Here is a 16627-nt window from a genome sequence, read left to right on the forward strand (position 1 = left end):
TAGGAGAAGAAAAGTGAGGGGAAGTGGGGTGGGGTAAGTTTGTGGGTGTGAGGGTTTAACAAAGTCGCTGAGCCGTGTAATATTCCGTTCCGTTGAAAAGCTACTGATGTTTCTTCTTGATTTCCATATTCGGTTGCTTAATGTTTATTTAGTTATTTTTCCACTGCTCAATCGCAGAAGCTTCTTCCGCTCAACGAAGCCGAACTCGGGACTCGGGAACTGCGGGAGGTCGCATTTGGAATTGGAAGAATGAAATGCTGATGGACTCATTAGGATGCCAGCGACAATTGCGATTAAACGCATTAAGCAGCCGATAAACTGAAATTGAAAGAGAAAGTAAAAGTAAAAGTGTCTCAAGGATCAAGGACACACGAAACATTGATAAAGTGCTGCACAGTGACAGCTAGATAAAGAGAGCTAAACAAAGTGCTGATGCTGATGCTGATGCTGTGATCCTTTTAGTACCTGCTGATGATGCTCACCTGAGTGCTCCGCTACCTGAAAGTCCTCAAGGGTCGAGGGTCGTCGATTCAATTCACAAACACAATGAACGCGCGAGGGCGTACTTCTTTTATTCCTCTTTTTTTCCTTCTTCATTTTCGTTTTGTTTTGTTGAAGCGTGAGAATCTCTAGGCGATGCCAGGATGCGTGTTAGATTTTTTCGAAAAAAAGAAAAAAAGGAAGTGCGTTTGGATATTTTGTTTCCCTTCACACGAGTCCTGTTCATAATAATAATAATAATCATAATCTGCTTAGGCAACTAAATGGAAATTTATTATAATGGCACACACTCTGCTCTGTTCTTTTATCCACAATGAAACGATGACAGATTAAAGATAATATTTATGCGAGAGTGTCCCATCTCAAATGCTTTTATTATTTTATTATTATTATTATTTTTTTTGCTTGCATTTTTACAATTGTGATATACAAAATTATGTAATGACAGATTGAAGAATATATAAAATATAAATAAAATATTAACACAAATTTAGAACGACAGATTAAATATAAAATTTGTTGTGCATTTGTTTTAAAAGACTTTAATAATTTTGTTTACCAGTATAATTCGTTCGATTTATGTGGCACAAAAAAAAATGAAAGATTTCATATGCAAACTTTATGCAAAACTTGGCTATATTATTTGCTAGGTTTATATTTTCAATTAATTTAAAAAAAAATATATTTTATATATATATATTTTTTAAAATTGTCTTTTCAGAACTACGGGCTTTAATTTAAAATCTTGTTGAATTACTTATCAATTAATATAAATTCTTTGACTTATTTTGATACTTTTATTATTTATTTACATCTTAAATTTTTCTTAATCATTACATTTGATTATATTTTGAACCAACCTTGCAAATTTCTTCTTAATAAGAACAATTCTAATATTTTTGATTGATACAGTTTTCCTTCGTATAAAATGTTTCTAAATTTGCGCAATCTTCTAAGCTCTAAACTTCTTGCAAGGAATTTTTACTTTAGTATTGGCTGATTAAAAACATTTGCATTTAGTTCTTTTTTCGAGCAGACTTCTGGGCAAACACACATTAACAAAATGTTTGTCTTTTCTTAGACATTAATTGCTTTAAAAATAAAATCCAAGTTTTTCCAGTTGTTGTTGTTGTTGGTTTCGTGTTGCACCCTTTTTTGGGTAGCAAGAACAATGTGCAACTTTGTTTCCTCCAGCCAAAGCCAAAGCGTTCAACGTTAGTTGCAAACCGGAACCAATCACATTTGCTTGGCGGTGCCTTTTGTTGTAGAACGCGAAGAACGCGAACGTAAACGAAAGACTTAGGCAACGAACTTGCCTAATGCTACAGTCGAATGTTGTTCTATGATTGTTGTTGCTGTTGCTGTTGTTGTTGGTTCTAGGCAACATGTCATATGCATGTTGTTTGTACTTATGTTGTGCACATGTCGCTGTCTGTGTGTGTGTGTGTGTGTGTGCGCTGAGGTACTCACATGTAGCAAGTCTTCGTCGTCGTTGTCCGACGTCGACGCATGTAACCGTGAAAACCCATTTTTCTTGTTCATTGACCAAAAACCCAAAAGCAACAACAACAACAGCAACGAGAGCATTGCAAATGCGCCTTCGCATTTGGCTCTTTCACTTGGCGCTGTTTTTTCTTATACCCTCTACCCATTGGGTAGAAGGGTGTTATGAGTTTGTGCCGGCAGGCGGAGGCATCTTTGATTCTATATTCTTGATCAGTCCCAACAGCCGACTCAATATAGCCATGTTCATCCGTCTATATGAGAGATAGAGATATAATATATTTTTGACAGACCAAATTCGTTTTAAATGTTTAGCATATTTTTATGAGAATTTGATTGTGATCAGAAAAAAATTGTAAAAGCTATTTAAGAAATACTTTAGTATGGCAAATAATGCCAATGATCTTAGTTGATTTGGCTCAAAATCTGGTATATGTAGTACTCTATATATTCTATACTTTATGGTATATTCTTTACTGTATGGTATATTCTTTACTGTATGGTATTTCGTTATTCTATGGTATGTTTAGTACTCTATAGTATATTTTGAATGTAGTTAATAAATGCAGTAATATTAATATACCAAATATATCCTTTGGTAATTTTTTAGTATCTTCGATCTCTGTGGTATATTTTGAATGTGTTATTATTTTGGGTACTTTTGTGGTATATTAATTCGGTATATCTTTAAATGAATACCATACTGTTTAGTATTGCAAATAATGCCGATGATCTTAGTTGCTTTGGCTCACAATCTGGTATGTGTAGTACTCTATATATACTCTACTTTATGGTATATTGTTTACTTTATGGTATATTCTTTACTGTATGGTATATTTTTTATTCTATGGTATGTTTATTACTCTATAGTATATTTTGAATGTAGTTAATAAATGCAGTAATATTAATATACCAAATATACCCTTTGGTAATTTTTTAGTATCTTCGATATCTATGGTATATTTTGAATGTGTTATTATTTTGGGTACTTTTGTGGTATATTAATTCGGTATATCTTTCTGTTTAATATTGAAAATAACGCCGATGATCTTAGTTGCTTTGGCTCACAATCTGGTATGTGTAGTACTCTACTATATTCTCTACCTTATGGTATATTCTTTTCTTTATGGTATATTCTTTACTGTATGGTATTTTTTTATTCTATGGTATGTTTAGTACTCTATAGTAGTTAATAAATGCAGAAATATTAATATACCAAAATAACCTTTGGTAATTTTTTAGTATCTTCGATATCTATGGTATATTTTAAATGTGTTATTATTTTGAGTACTTTTGTGGTATATTAATTTTATGGTATATTAATTTTATGGTATATTCTTTACTGTATGGTATATTTTTTATTCCATGTATACTCTACAGTATATTTTGAATGTAGTTAAATAAATGCAGTAATATTAATACACCAAATATAAGGTATATTTTATGGTATATTTTGAATGTGTTATTATTTTAGGTACTTTTGTGGTATATTAATTCGGTATATCTTTAAATGAATACCGTACTGTTTAGTTTAGCTTTTTTCAACATCGCTAGCAGGTATCTCAAAGTCGAGCACACTCGACTGTAGCTTTCTTACTTGTTTTTTTTTCTTTCTAGTTGTTGTTGCTCAGCAGTCTTAGCCGTGGTTTATTTTGTCTGTGATTAACGTTGGCTGCCGTCTCTCGACTCAGTCACGAGTTGTGATCATGTGTGTGTGTGTCTCTATGTGTGTGTGTGTGTGTGTGCTGTACGCGTGCTGCCGGCAACAATGACAATGGCAGCAACAGCAACAGCAACAACAACAGCAACAACAACGGTAATCATAGTTTTAAGTTGGCAAACAAACAGGTGCCCTAATGTCAATAATGTGGCTGCTGCTGTTGCCAGCAACTGTTGTTGTTGCCGTTGTTGTTATCGTTGTCGTTGTCGTTGTCATAACATATTGACAAATTGCTTACACATTTTGGCCACAATTTCTGCTTGTTGGCTACTGAAGCATGCGCCATGATCAAATGTTGACAACATCCACAACTTTGCAATGCCACAAATGGCACAGTTCGAGAGTTGCGAGTGGGATGGATGATAGAGAGAGATAGAGAGAGAGAGAGAGAATAAGGGAAAGACTGACTGACTGACAGACTGATGAACTGACCAACTGCCTAACTGACTTAGTAGCTGCCTTTTGTCTCTCTCAGCACAACAATTGCAATTGCAATTGCGATTGCTGCTCATTGAAGCAAACCCATCGATATTCTGCTCTAACTCGCAAAAGCCGTACAAAGTTGGGTATGCTAGGAAGCTGATTAAAGACTGCAAGTCTAATAATATAAATAATATGTTCAATCGAAACAGTTAAATAGACTTCAAAGTTCCCTTTGATGAAACATATTTTGCAAAATTTAGGAAATTCAAATAAAAGTAAAAAGTATTTCAAATTTTGAATATTGATATTTGATATTGATATTTTGATGATGATTTATATTTGATATTGATTGATATTTGATAGTTCGCAAAAATTTAACTGCTTATAAGAAACTTGTAAATGTTGAATATTTAATGAAAAGATTAAAAACTAGATTGCAAATCTTTATTAAAGACATGGAAATAAAACTTTTAGGTTACAAGAATCTTAAATCAAGATTTGTATGCTAAATTTACATTTTAAGATTTAACACAGCTTATTTTTTCGAGATTAAAAAAAAGATTACAAATACGCATTTAAAAAATGTTCGATCCCAAAAGAATCTTGATAAGACTTGTATGCTAAATTTGCATTTTAAGATTAAAAACATTCTTGCTTTAAGAATATTTTATTCTTTATTGACAAGAAGATTGCAAATTTTGATATAAGTTCTTTTCGATCTTAAAATAAATCTTAAAACAATGTTGTTAAGTCAATTTCAACTCAGGAACTTGAACAACTTGAAATACGTTTGATAGTTTCTGCTATTTGCGAGGTAACTTCAAGTCAGGGTAAATCGATTCCTTGTTGTTATTGGGCACTTGCAACATGGGGCATGGTCTTGTTCTGCAGCTACCGAAAAAACAACAAACTGAAAATCTACTTCTTTTTCGATTTTTGTCTTTATGTGTACTTTTTTTTTTTGATTATTTTTCGGGACAAGACGAAATCGTGAGTTTTGTGTGGCGGTCTCCGATCGTGATTTGTTGATTTGTGTGCTGTGACTGTCATTATTGCGGTTGTCGTTGTTGTTCTCTGTTGATGTTGTTGCTGCTGTTGTTGTTGCTGTGCTCACATAACCAGAGTTCTCTCTTCGCTCATATTGATTTCTGTTAATTGCAACTCGATGGAGAATGGGAATTTGAAGAAAATCCATAACTCAAAACTCAAAACTCCTTAAATATTTATTTGCAACATGTGGCAGCTGAATCAGAATTGAATATTCGCCAAACTGCACAAAACATATCAAATTTCTAGCTGGCCTTTTCTTTTCATTTTTGGCATTTTTGGAAACAGCACCTGTGTGAGTTTCCCACGTCGAGAGAGCAAATGCGAATCGAAATTCATGTTGATCGATATGCGAACAGCTTCTGCTTTGCATCGCTGCTTTTCACGGTGGTTGTTGCTTGTTGTTGTTGGTTGATGCTCTACCTGCTGCCACATGACAGATTTCTGATAGATCAACAGACTGAGCTGAGCTGAGCTGAGCGGTCGAAGGGTGCAAACGGGTTGCGCCCTGGTGGGAAACACTTCAAACTTGTCTATTGTCCCTGGAGGCGCGGCTCCCTCGATTTTATGCTCCTCGTTTTGGGTTAGAAAAAGGCAAAAACATAAGAAGAAGTAATAGAAGAAAAGAGAGGAGGGAGCTGGAGCTGCCTTAGCGATGCTTCCGCAGTTTGGGAACGGGAACGAAAGACTTGAACGGAATGTGGGAAACGGAAGTGCGAACTGAGAGAAAGAATCTTTGGGGAAAGCATCTGCAAAGCAACCACAAAAACAACAAAAAGGGGGAAAAGGGAGAAGAAAGAAAAGACACATCCCTTTTCCTAACAGTTGTTGTTGTGTGACGAGAGAAGATCAATAACCTGGCGAACATGTGAAATGTAAAATGTTCACTTCGAAATTTAGTAAGATAAAAATAATATTTGAATTGGATGAGAGATTGTTGTAAAGAGAAGTTAAGCATAGAAAGATTGTGTAGCATAAAATTTGAAATTTATTTGAAATATTCTTCACTTAATTTTATTAAAAAGGGAATCCATCGAAACACATAATTTTGGCCTTATCATTTTTTGATTTACATTTCACATTTTGATTTAGTTCTCTTTTGTTTGTTATTTCATTTTGCATGCATTTTGAATACTATTAAATGTTTAATTCAATTGCATTGAGTTCTTATATAAACTTTACAAAAAATTCAACATTATTTGAGTACTTTGTGTCATCAATTTTGGGAGAAATTCTCCCGTAAATTGTTGTCAAACATTCGTTCTGCTTTTCAACTGATTTTGAGTCTATATCTTATTTTTAATGGCTAGACTAGAACTTGAAGTCTTGAGTATGTAAATTGATTAGTTTTATGGCAAATACTTAGATATAGGCGAGGGGAAGGCGACGAGAGTTGCATGCGTCATTCAATATTATTCACAATGATGCTCAATAAATTCTTTATTTGGCGTTTTTTTTTGTCTGTTGATGTTTTTCGGTTATTCGGTTTTTTATTTTATTTATTTTGTCTATTGTCTCGTGTGTGTGTGTTTTTTTTTTCTCGGCTGCTTTGCTTTTCTTTTCTCTTAACTTAATTGAATTCATTTTTTAACTGTCTTTTTGTTGCCCAATTAGGATGCTCTATAGAAAGCCAATGAGTTTATTTCACTTGATTGGCTTTTAATGAATGCAGTTCTCCTTCCCCCGATTCGATTCGATTCCGATTCAGATTCAGATTCCGATTCCATTACCCTAAAATTCAAAAATTCTCTATTGTTGTTGCCTGCTGCATTGTCTCTGGCATATTGTTAAAGTATTTTTATAGATTTTTAATTGGTCCAAATGTAGCTTTTTTCTGTTCTTCTTGTTGTTGTTGTTTAGCTAGTTTTCTTTGCCACAGCAAGGTCGCCAGCCCTTTTTGTTTTTGTTTTTATACCCAATATCCAAAGGGTAGAAGGGTATTATAGCTTTATGCAAACATATATTCTTGATCGCTGTCGAGAATATAAAAAAGAATTTTGTATTGCAAAATATGTCTGCGGCAGTCGGTTCTTAATTACATTACCTGACAATCTGGTATATTTTGTACTTCATATACCAAAGTATTTAGTATTCTATCGGTTTATTAATTGAGTATATTTTAATCTGGTATAATTTGTTTTCGATATACCAAAGGATTTTGTTAGTTTGTTGGTATATTATTTGAGCATGTTTTATTCTAGTATACTTTGTCCTCGACATAACAAAGAATTTAGTATTTAGTCGTAGTATTATATTAGTATTTTATTATATTAGTATATTTTGTACTCGATGTACCAAACTTTTTGGTATTATTTCAGTATATATGCTAGGTTTCAAATGAAATGCTGTATAAATATACTGAATATGGCCTTTGGTATATTTTAGTATTTTTGTGGTATATTAATTTAGTACTGCAATTTGTTTATCTCTTTGAAAATGATTAGCGGGTATTTCACAGTCGAGTGTGCTCGAATATTTTGTATTCGGTATATTCACGGTATATTATTTCAGTATATTTTCAGAAACAAAGAATTTAGTATTTGGTCGTAGTAATATATCAGTATTTTATTATATTAGGACATTTTGTACTCGATATACCAAACTATTTGGTTTTATTTCAGTATGTTTGCTAGGTTTCAAATTAAATGCTGTATAAATATACCGAATATAGCCGTTGGTATATTTAAGTATTTTTGTGGTACTAAATTAATAAGTACTGCAATTTTTGTTATCTTTTTGAAAATGATTAGCGGGTATCTCACAGTCGAGTGTGCTCGAATATTTTGTATTCGGTATATTCACGGTATATTATTTCAGTATATTTTCAGAATAATACCACTCTTATTGAAAATGGTCACCGGGTATCTCACAGTCGAGCACACTTTACTGTAGCTTTCTTACTTACTGAACGACATTTAAAAAGGTGTCGTCTTTATTGAGCCACCTCTGATTTGCATACGTGTTCAATCATATCGTCGAACTATAGAGTTGAGTATATAAAATACACAATGCTCAACTGCTCAACTTCAGGGCTCGCTTTCTTTTCTGCCTTTTTGATTCTTTGGTTTTTTTTATTTTTTTGTTTCTTGCTGCTTTAATGGGCTTCTGTTGGAACTTGCAAATTCCCGGCCTATCGATAGTTAATGCAAATATAGGGACATGGTTTACCATTAGCTTTAATCGCTTCCCTTTTTTTTTGAAGCTGCGCGAATCATGTAAATTCTCAAGCCCTAAACCCTAAGCAGATGTGTAATACTGTAAATTCTTAAATATTACGAGTAGAAAGCTATTTGATTTATTCTGAATGAGAACAACAAAAATGGGACATTAAATAAACAGAACAATGCCTAAAGAAGTCATTAAATCACAAACGAGAAATATACTAAAGTCATTTTTATGAATTCAGCACAAAGTTAATTTCATTTAATGTTTTCATTTTTAATGATTAGTGAACAAATAAATTGCAAAAGTACAAGAAAATGTTCAATAATTATTGAAGGTAACGATGCAGAAATATTAAATATTAAAAGTAATGAGATAAATTCGCCTAAAGTGCAAAAGATTGTGCTAAAACTTGAACTCATTTTTATTGGCTTTATAGACTTGCGTTTCCACCTAGAATTCAGCACTGTTGTTCCATAGTTTCAGCTTATCTTTAGAAAACATAAAACATAGACTTATGATTAGATTGCATTTGATTTGCATCGAGTTGAAAGTTGCGAATATGAATTGCATTGTGGGTCAGAAGCGGTCGCAATTTGCGGTACTCAAGCATCGAGTCATTATAGCTCCAAATATGATAAATCAATTGATGAGAGACTCGACAACCCTGCGGCAACATAAGAAGAAGAAAAAGGAGAAGAAAGACAAAAACGAGAGACGACTAGAAAGACAAGGAATACAATAAAAAGAAGAACAACTTTTACGCCAGAGACTGTTTAGAGACAAGCAGCTAAATGGGGGAAAAAACACAAGTGGGGAAAATTAAAGGAAGCAGAGAGAGGCGAAGGAGGAGGAGGATGAGGACGCTGATGATCTTCTTGAGGAACGCTCGAAGTCAAGTCGATTGGCAATTGAGCTGCACATATTTAAGCGCAAATACGACAGTTATTATTGTGAGCTTGGAGAATCGTTGTTGAAGCGCAATCAATTAATTGACAAAAGAGCAATAATACCGACCGAGTATAGAAAGGGAGGGAGATCGATTGTGGCAGGGGGGGGGAGAGGTGGCAAAATATTGTTGTAATTGAAAAATATAAAAGAAAATGCGCGAAAAACGCAAGCGTGCGAACGCTGAGTCAAACGATTCGATGCGTCTTGCGGCCAGAGAACAACTCAGTTGGGGAATATACATTGAGAAAACAAAAATACTAAAAAAGAATACTAAAAATTATATTCTTTAATATACATAAAAAAAAGAAATAATAAGAAAATACCAAAAAGTATATTCTTTAATATACATAAAAAACAAAAATAATAAGAAAATACCAAAAAGTATATTCTTTAATATACATAAAAAACAGAAATAATAAGAAAATACCAAAAAGTATATTCTTTAATATACATTAAGTAAACAAAAACACTAATTAGATTAATATTGTTAGTTTGCAGTAACTTAGACTTATTCAAAGCTAAATATAATCTCTATTTTTGGTCAGGGAACAACTCAGTATAGAGCATTCAGTATTGCGAAAACAAAAATGCTAAGAAAAATACTAAAAAGTGTGCTGCAAAATAATAACTGAGATTTAGTTGCCATTTTTTTGATAAACGTTCTTACTTTCAATAATTTTGACTTATTTCAAGTTAAATATAATTTAGATTTTAGGAAATGCTAATTTTTTGTACAGTGTATTGAAGCGAGAACCGGGCACAGCAAAGTGGAGAACTCGCCAGCTGGCTGGTCAGAGAGCTTTTCGCATTTCGCATTTTGCATTTTGTATTTAGCAATTTGTATGCGTGCAGCGTGGCGTCTTCTTTTTTCTATCTATACTATATACTTTTTTTTCTTTTTTTTTACGTTGCCCATTTGGCGCCTGGCTCAGACACCTGAGACGCCAGCAAAGCGAAGTCAGCCCAACGTCTCGACGATCGACTCTCGAGAGTGGCCTCTGGTCAGCTCAACCAGCCAAGCAGCCAACATAGACAGACGGACAGACAGACAGACGGACGGACAGACAGACAGACAGACGACTCACGATGCAAACCAAATGAAAATATAAACTTACAAATTTCCTTATTAAATAACGGTCGCCAAAGCGGCATGCATATTGGACTTACTTGTTGACTAGAGTTGCACTCGCACACTCGTATTCGTATTCATATTCATACACGTATTCATAGACTCACACGATCGGCGAGAGCAGGTGCTTCTTCGTCCACATTGAATTGCCTTTAAAGTTCCTCCACGATCCATGCGAGCATCGACAATTGTTTGATGGCCGCAAGTCATAGCTCAAATTTCTATTCATATAAATCGCAATCGAATTGCGAGTGTAAATCGCAAATCGAATAATCAACACGATATCAAAAGGTCCGCTAAACATTTCAACTAAATATAAACAGTAATCGAAGAGTTAAATAGAAGGGAATTAGTTGCTTTTACTTTTATAAAACACATAACATTATATAGAAATAGAAACTTTTATTAGGAATACTCATTAATACACATTATTTAAATTCAAATTGCAATAGAAAATATACTATTAATAAATAACTTAAGTATCGTAGATATTTTTTCCATATATTAAAATTGCTTTCTTTTTATTATTTTAAGGCTTATTTAGCATAAACTTTTTATTTTGCATCGAGCTTCCGAGTAGCTTATTCAGAGTAGTATGTTGACGTCCACGTGGAAGTCAATGCCTCGTTGAGTACAAAAACAACTGGCAGTCACTGTACTTGCTTGCAGTTTCTTTTATTTGGTCTGTTTTTATACTTGTTACCCATTGAGTAGAAGGGTATTAGAAAAGGAAATAAATTTAACAGGCAGTATAAGAACCCATACCAGATTGTTTAAGAATGTAGTAGTATATTGATATACCAAATATATCCATTGGTATATTTTAGTATTTTTGATGATTAATGCTACATTTATCAACCGTAATACCGCTTTGTCTTGACAGCACTTTCTATATCAATGTACCAAATATACATATCGGTATATTTTAGTATTTTATTGGTATATTAATTTGGTATATTGTAAACATAATACAGCATTGTTTATGTGAGGCAGCACTTGCTATATCAATATACCAAATATATATGTTTAGTATATTTTAGTATTTTGTTGGTATATTAATTTGGTATATTGTAAAAATAATACAACATTGTTTATGTGAGGCAGCACTTGGTATATCAATAAACCAAATATACATTTTGGTATATTTTAGTATTTTGTTGGTATTTTAATTTGGTATATTGTAAAAATAATACAGCATTGTTTATGTGAGGCAGCACTTGCTATATCAATATACCAAATATATATGTTTAGTATATTTTAGTATTTTGTCGGTATATTGTGGAAATAATACCGCATTGTTTTTAACAACAGTTGGTATATCAATATACCAAATACACATTTCGGTATATTGTAGTATTTTGTTGGTATTTTAATTTGGTATATTGCAAAAATAATACAGCATTGTTTATGTGAGGCAGCACTTGCTATATCAATATACCAAATATACATGTTTAGTATATTTTAGTATTTTGTCGGTATATTGTGGAAATAATACCGCATTGTTTTTAACAACAGTTGGTATATCAATATACCAAATATACATTTCGGTATATTTTAGTATTTTCTTGGTATATTAGAGAGCAGGTATCTCAAAGTCGAGCACAATCGACTGAACCTTTCGTACTTGTTTTTTGTTTTGTCTGTTTTTTTTTTTTTTTTTTTTTTTTGTTATTTGCATGAGAAATGTGTCGTGGACAGCGTGAGCTCTAAGCAAGTGCGAAAGCGACAACTGACAGCGGCAAGCGGGCAGGCAACACAGCGAGGGGGGAGATCACAGCATCAACAACAGCATCAGCAACAGCTTCAGCTTTGACTTTGGCTCTTACCGAAGGCAGTCAACCGCATCATCAGCTCATCATCGATCACTGCGACGCGACGCTGTGGTCCGCAAACTGAGCAAAAGTCCAACTTCGAAGTCAAAGTCGAGGCAATGCCAATGGCCTGCAGCCAAGTGCATTAGAGTTGCCTCTCTATCTCTCTCTCCCTCTCTTTCTTTGCTGACTTTGCCCAGTAACAGTAATTTGGTGTTTTACTTGTTCTTGCGCGCCAGCAATCACACCTATGGGAATGTTTCTTACACATGTCCGCAGTCGATGGCGATGGCGATGGCGATGGCGATTCATCGACAGCGTCTGAAAATTCCAGCATGCACTTTGAACAACATTTTCCTCAGGTCTCTCGGCTGGACGTCATTAAAAATTTATCAGTTGATTGGAAAATTATAATTCTTTTGCTCCCCATCTTAACGCATCTGTTTCGCTCACAGAATCTTATGTAATAAGTTGCTTTGCTCTCTCTTTCTTTAATAACCGACCGACCGACTGACTGACTGTCGGTCTCTCGATCTGTCTGTCAGTCAATCTGTCTGATATATGAATGACTGACTTACTGTCTATTACCGCGACGACTTGTTGGCTTTTTTCTTCTCCCATCTCCATCTCCAGCTCCAACTCCAACTCCATCTCCATCGCTTGACGCTTTTTGCCATCTGCAGAAGATGCGGAAATAAATGCGCTCAGATTCTTTAACTTGTTACATAAATCGTAATTTTCTATAGCCTCGTTCTTGGCATATATATCTAATGTATATTGCATTTTGCTACTCGCCTTTGTCTCTCCCTATCTCTCTCTCTCTCTCTCTCTTTCGTTTCGATACCATTTGTTGTTCTTTTTTTTCCCCCTCTTCGAATGCGCAGTGCATAACTCACAATCGCACATGTCATGGGCATTTTGTTCTCGCACTTGAACTTCCTGCATGACCAGCAATGATCACAGCTGAGAGTTCACATGATGAACCACAAGTTTTTGATCCGTAAGCTGGCTAAAGTTGGGGATCGCAGTTCACAGTTCTCTCATGATGTGATTAGGCGATTTAGCGGTACACTTCTTTTGCTTCCTTCTCTCTCTCTCTCACTTTGTCATTACTCTGAGAACCCAAAAAAAAAAAAACCAACTTTGTGAGACTGCAAATACTTTAGACTTTGACTTTGTCCAAGACTTTTCAATCTGCCTGCAAAAATGTCATACAATAAATCATCACTGAGAATGATGTAAATTAGTTCTCAGCGCAACTTCTCGTAAGAGTTTTCGATAGTCTCCGTATTTGCATTCAAATAATTGCTGCTGCCTTTTCTGGTTTCTTAGTTTGGTTGACTTTAAGTTAGTCAAGACTTTCAGACTTTCAATTAATTTCTCCTGCCACTTATGTTACAGTTTTTGTATTACAAATTTGCACTTGGACTGAATTTATATTTGTATTAAATATATTTTAAGTGTAGAATAAATGTAGCGCTTGTATTACAATTTAAAATTAATACCACACCGTTTTTATTCAAAATGGGTAGCGGGTATCTCGCAGTCAGGCACACTCGACTGCAGTTTTCTTTCATCTCGTATGTATCTATAAAATTGTAGTTATAGATTATAGCTTATTACTGTACACTGTCTTATGCATTTATTTTACTTTTTGCTTTTTTTTAGTTAACTTCTGCTTATACTGGTCAATATTTAATATTCCTGGTCAATCAGCTATATATATTGTTGAAAAGTGAGTACAAGCTTCTTTTTCTATAGCCTCTATATATACTATACATATGTTCTTTCTCAAATGTCTCTAAAAAAATTAGTTGCATATTTCGCTGCAAGGTATTCTTGAGTTTGTAGCAAGCAAACTGACATATTGTTCAGTCCAAAACTTCTATATCGCTCTCTCACTTTCAATAAAGTAAATTTGTACCTTTTGTGTAGTATAATTCAATATTACAATAAAATAGTCATTGCAACTTTGACCATCAGGCTAGTTAAGTTAAATTAAGCAAGTAGTCAAGTGTAAATGTTTTAGTGCAAGAAAAAGAGATTACAGGTCAACTTAAAACAAATTAGCTAAGCGGTAACAAACTAAGGAACATAGTCTAAATTTAAGTAGATTTATCAGTAGCTTTTCATATATTAAACAAGTGATTTTTATACCCGCTACCCATAGGGTAGAAGGGTATTATAACTTTGTGTCGACAGGAAATGTATGTAACAGGTAGAACGAGGCATCTCCGACCCTATAAAGTATATATATTCTTCATCAGCGTCAACAGCCGAGATCTAGCCATGTCCGTCTGTCCGTCCGTCCGTCCGTATGAACACCTAGATCTCAGAGACTATAAGAGATAGAGCTATAATTTTTTTTCGACAGCATTTGTTATGTTTGCACGCAGACCAAGTTTGGTTTAAATTTTTACCACGCCCACTTCCGCCCCCGAAAATCAAAAAAATCGAATAACAAGCGTAATTTTTAAGATAGAGTTGCGAATTTTGGTATATACAATAATCACTATAGTAGTTATACTTCCTTAAAATTTGGTTGGATCAGATAAAAAGCGTGGAAGTTATTAAAGAAATAGTTTTGTATGGGCAAAAACGCCTACTTACTAGGGGTCTTTGTTACTTTGGCCCACAATCTAGTACATTGTGCCATCTATGGTATGGTGTACTATATCGATATACCAAATATACCATTTGGTATATTTTTAGTATTTTCGGTATATTTTGAAAATAATACCGCAACATTTTGGCTTTATTAAAAATGGGTAGCGGGTATCTCATAGTCGAGCACACTCGACTGTAACTTTCTTACTTGTTTTCTCTATAAAGGAGCTTCCCGCCTACTTCGTATTCGTTATTTGTTACTTTAGCTGACGATCTGGTATATTTTGCACTTTATGCTATATTTTAAATGTAGTATTATATCAATATACCAATTATAGCCTTTTGATTTCTTACTTATTTCATTATTAATTTCTCATAATAAAACTGTCTGCTATCAAAGTAATTTCAATAAATTCACTCAACTCAATCATCAGTCAGTTTAATACACAATAGACTCCTCCACAGTGTAGAGATATTGAGAGTTAAATAGAGAGAGAGAGAGAAGTGAGGGCTCTGGGATGACCCCCATTTGCGCAAAAATGTCCACCGTGCATCATTCATCGAGTTCATAGTAGCCCGTGAAATTCCGCGATCAGCGCAGCTTAAAAGCCTGTCTGTCAATAGAAACGAGACGAAGAAGGAGATGGAGACGGAGACGAAGAGTCTCTTTGCACAAAAATGCCCTAGCAGCCAAAATCTGGCAAAAAGCAAAAAGCAATTAGCAAAGTCAAAGACGAAGTCGAAGTCGAAGTCGGAGTCCGAAGAACGCGAAGTGTATTCAAAAACCGCAGACGATGCCCAATTGCAATGCCACAAATGTTTGCTAGAAGAAGATAGAGATAGAGAGTGGAGAGTGGGAGAATGGGAGAATGGGAGAGTTGGAGACTTGCAAGAAAGACAGAAGCGACAGAAGCGGGACTTATCAGCGACGGGCAGAAAGCAATTCTGCGGCTGATGGTTTCGCAGAAAATTACAACTTGCGGGTAAACAAAGTCAACTGCCTCCGACAACAGCAAGAGAACGAGAGAGAGAGAGAGAGAGAGAGAGAGAGGGAGCGAGAGTGGGAGTAAGAGAGAGAGAGGGGAGGGCAAACTACACTCGAGTTGTGAGACACACGCCAAAGTCAAACTCAAACTCGAGACTCGAGACTCGAAGCCAAAGGCCCGTGGCAAAGCCCATGTGAATTTCGAGCTCTAGCTCGAATTGTATATTCTATACAAATATATGCATCTGTATACATGTATGTGTGTGTATATGTGTGCTTGTGTATGTGGGTGCGCAATTATGCCGCCAGAGCAACTGGCTAACCATAAATTTTCTTATCAGCCGCTGGAAAAACAGGAGCGCATTTGAAAAGTAACTCAACAACTTGTTTGCAACATTAGAAAAACAATTTTCAATTGCAATCAAAATTAAATATTAACATAGTTTTAATTAAAATGCTTTATGATTATTATTGTTATTTTATTAAAAGAAAGAATACAATTCCTTATTACATTGAAACAATCTAGGGCCTTCAGGCTCTTTAGCTGTTTTAACTCGCATTATATTCAAATTAAATTGAAAGAGCGAGAAAAGCAATGTAAGGAAATAATCAACAATTTTTAAAGAAATCATTTACAAATTTTGCAGATGAGGGACAAGTTTTCTCTTCAGAAAAGATGTTAAAAAAAAAATTGATGAGACTATTACGAGCCAAAATAGTAAAAATTAAGGTTTTTAGCATTCCAATTAATTTGTGAAATAATGTAATAAGTTGCTGCAAACGAATGT

General features: G+C 34.4%; 1 long non-coding RNA gene across 2 annotated transcripts in view; it reads left to right on the top strand.

Moving 5' to 3' along the window:
* The window catches only part of LOC127565472 (uncharacterized), a 70029-nt gene that overhangs the window by 41674 nt on the left and 11728 nt on the right, over window positions 1-16627 (top strand). For both annotated transcript variants that reach the window (XR_007954774.1, XR_007954773.1), the window contains one exon: window positions 13916-13982. This is a non-coding gene — a long non-coding RNA (uncharacterized LOC127565472). The remainder of the gene's footprint in view (window positions 1-13915; window positions 13983-16627) is intronic.

Source organism: Drosophila albomicans, chromosome X, assembly GCF_009650485.2.
Source record: "Drosophila albomicans strain 15112-1751.03 chromosome X, ASM965048v2, whole genome shotgun sequence".
NCBI lineage: Eukaryota > Metazoa > Arthropoda > Insecta > Diptera > Drosophilidae > Drosophila > Drosophila albomicans.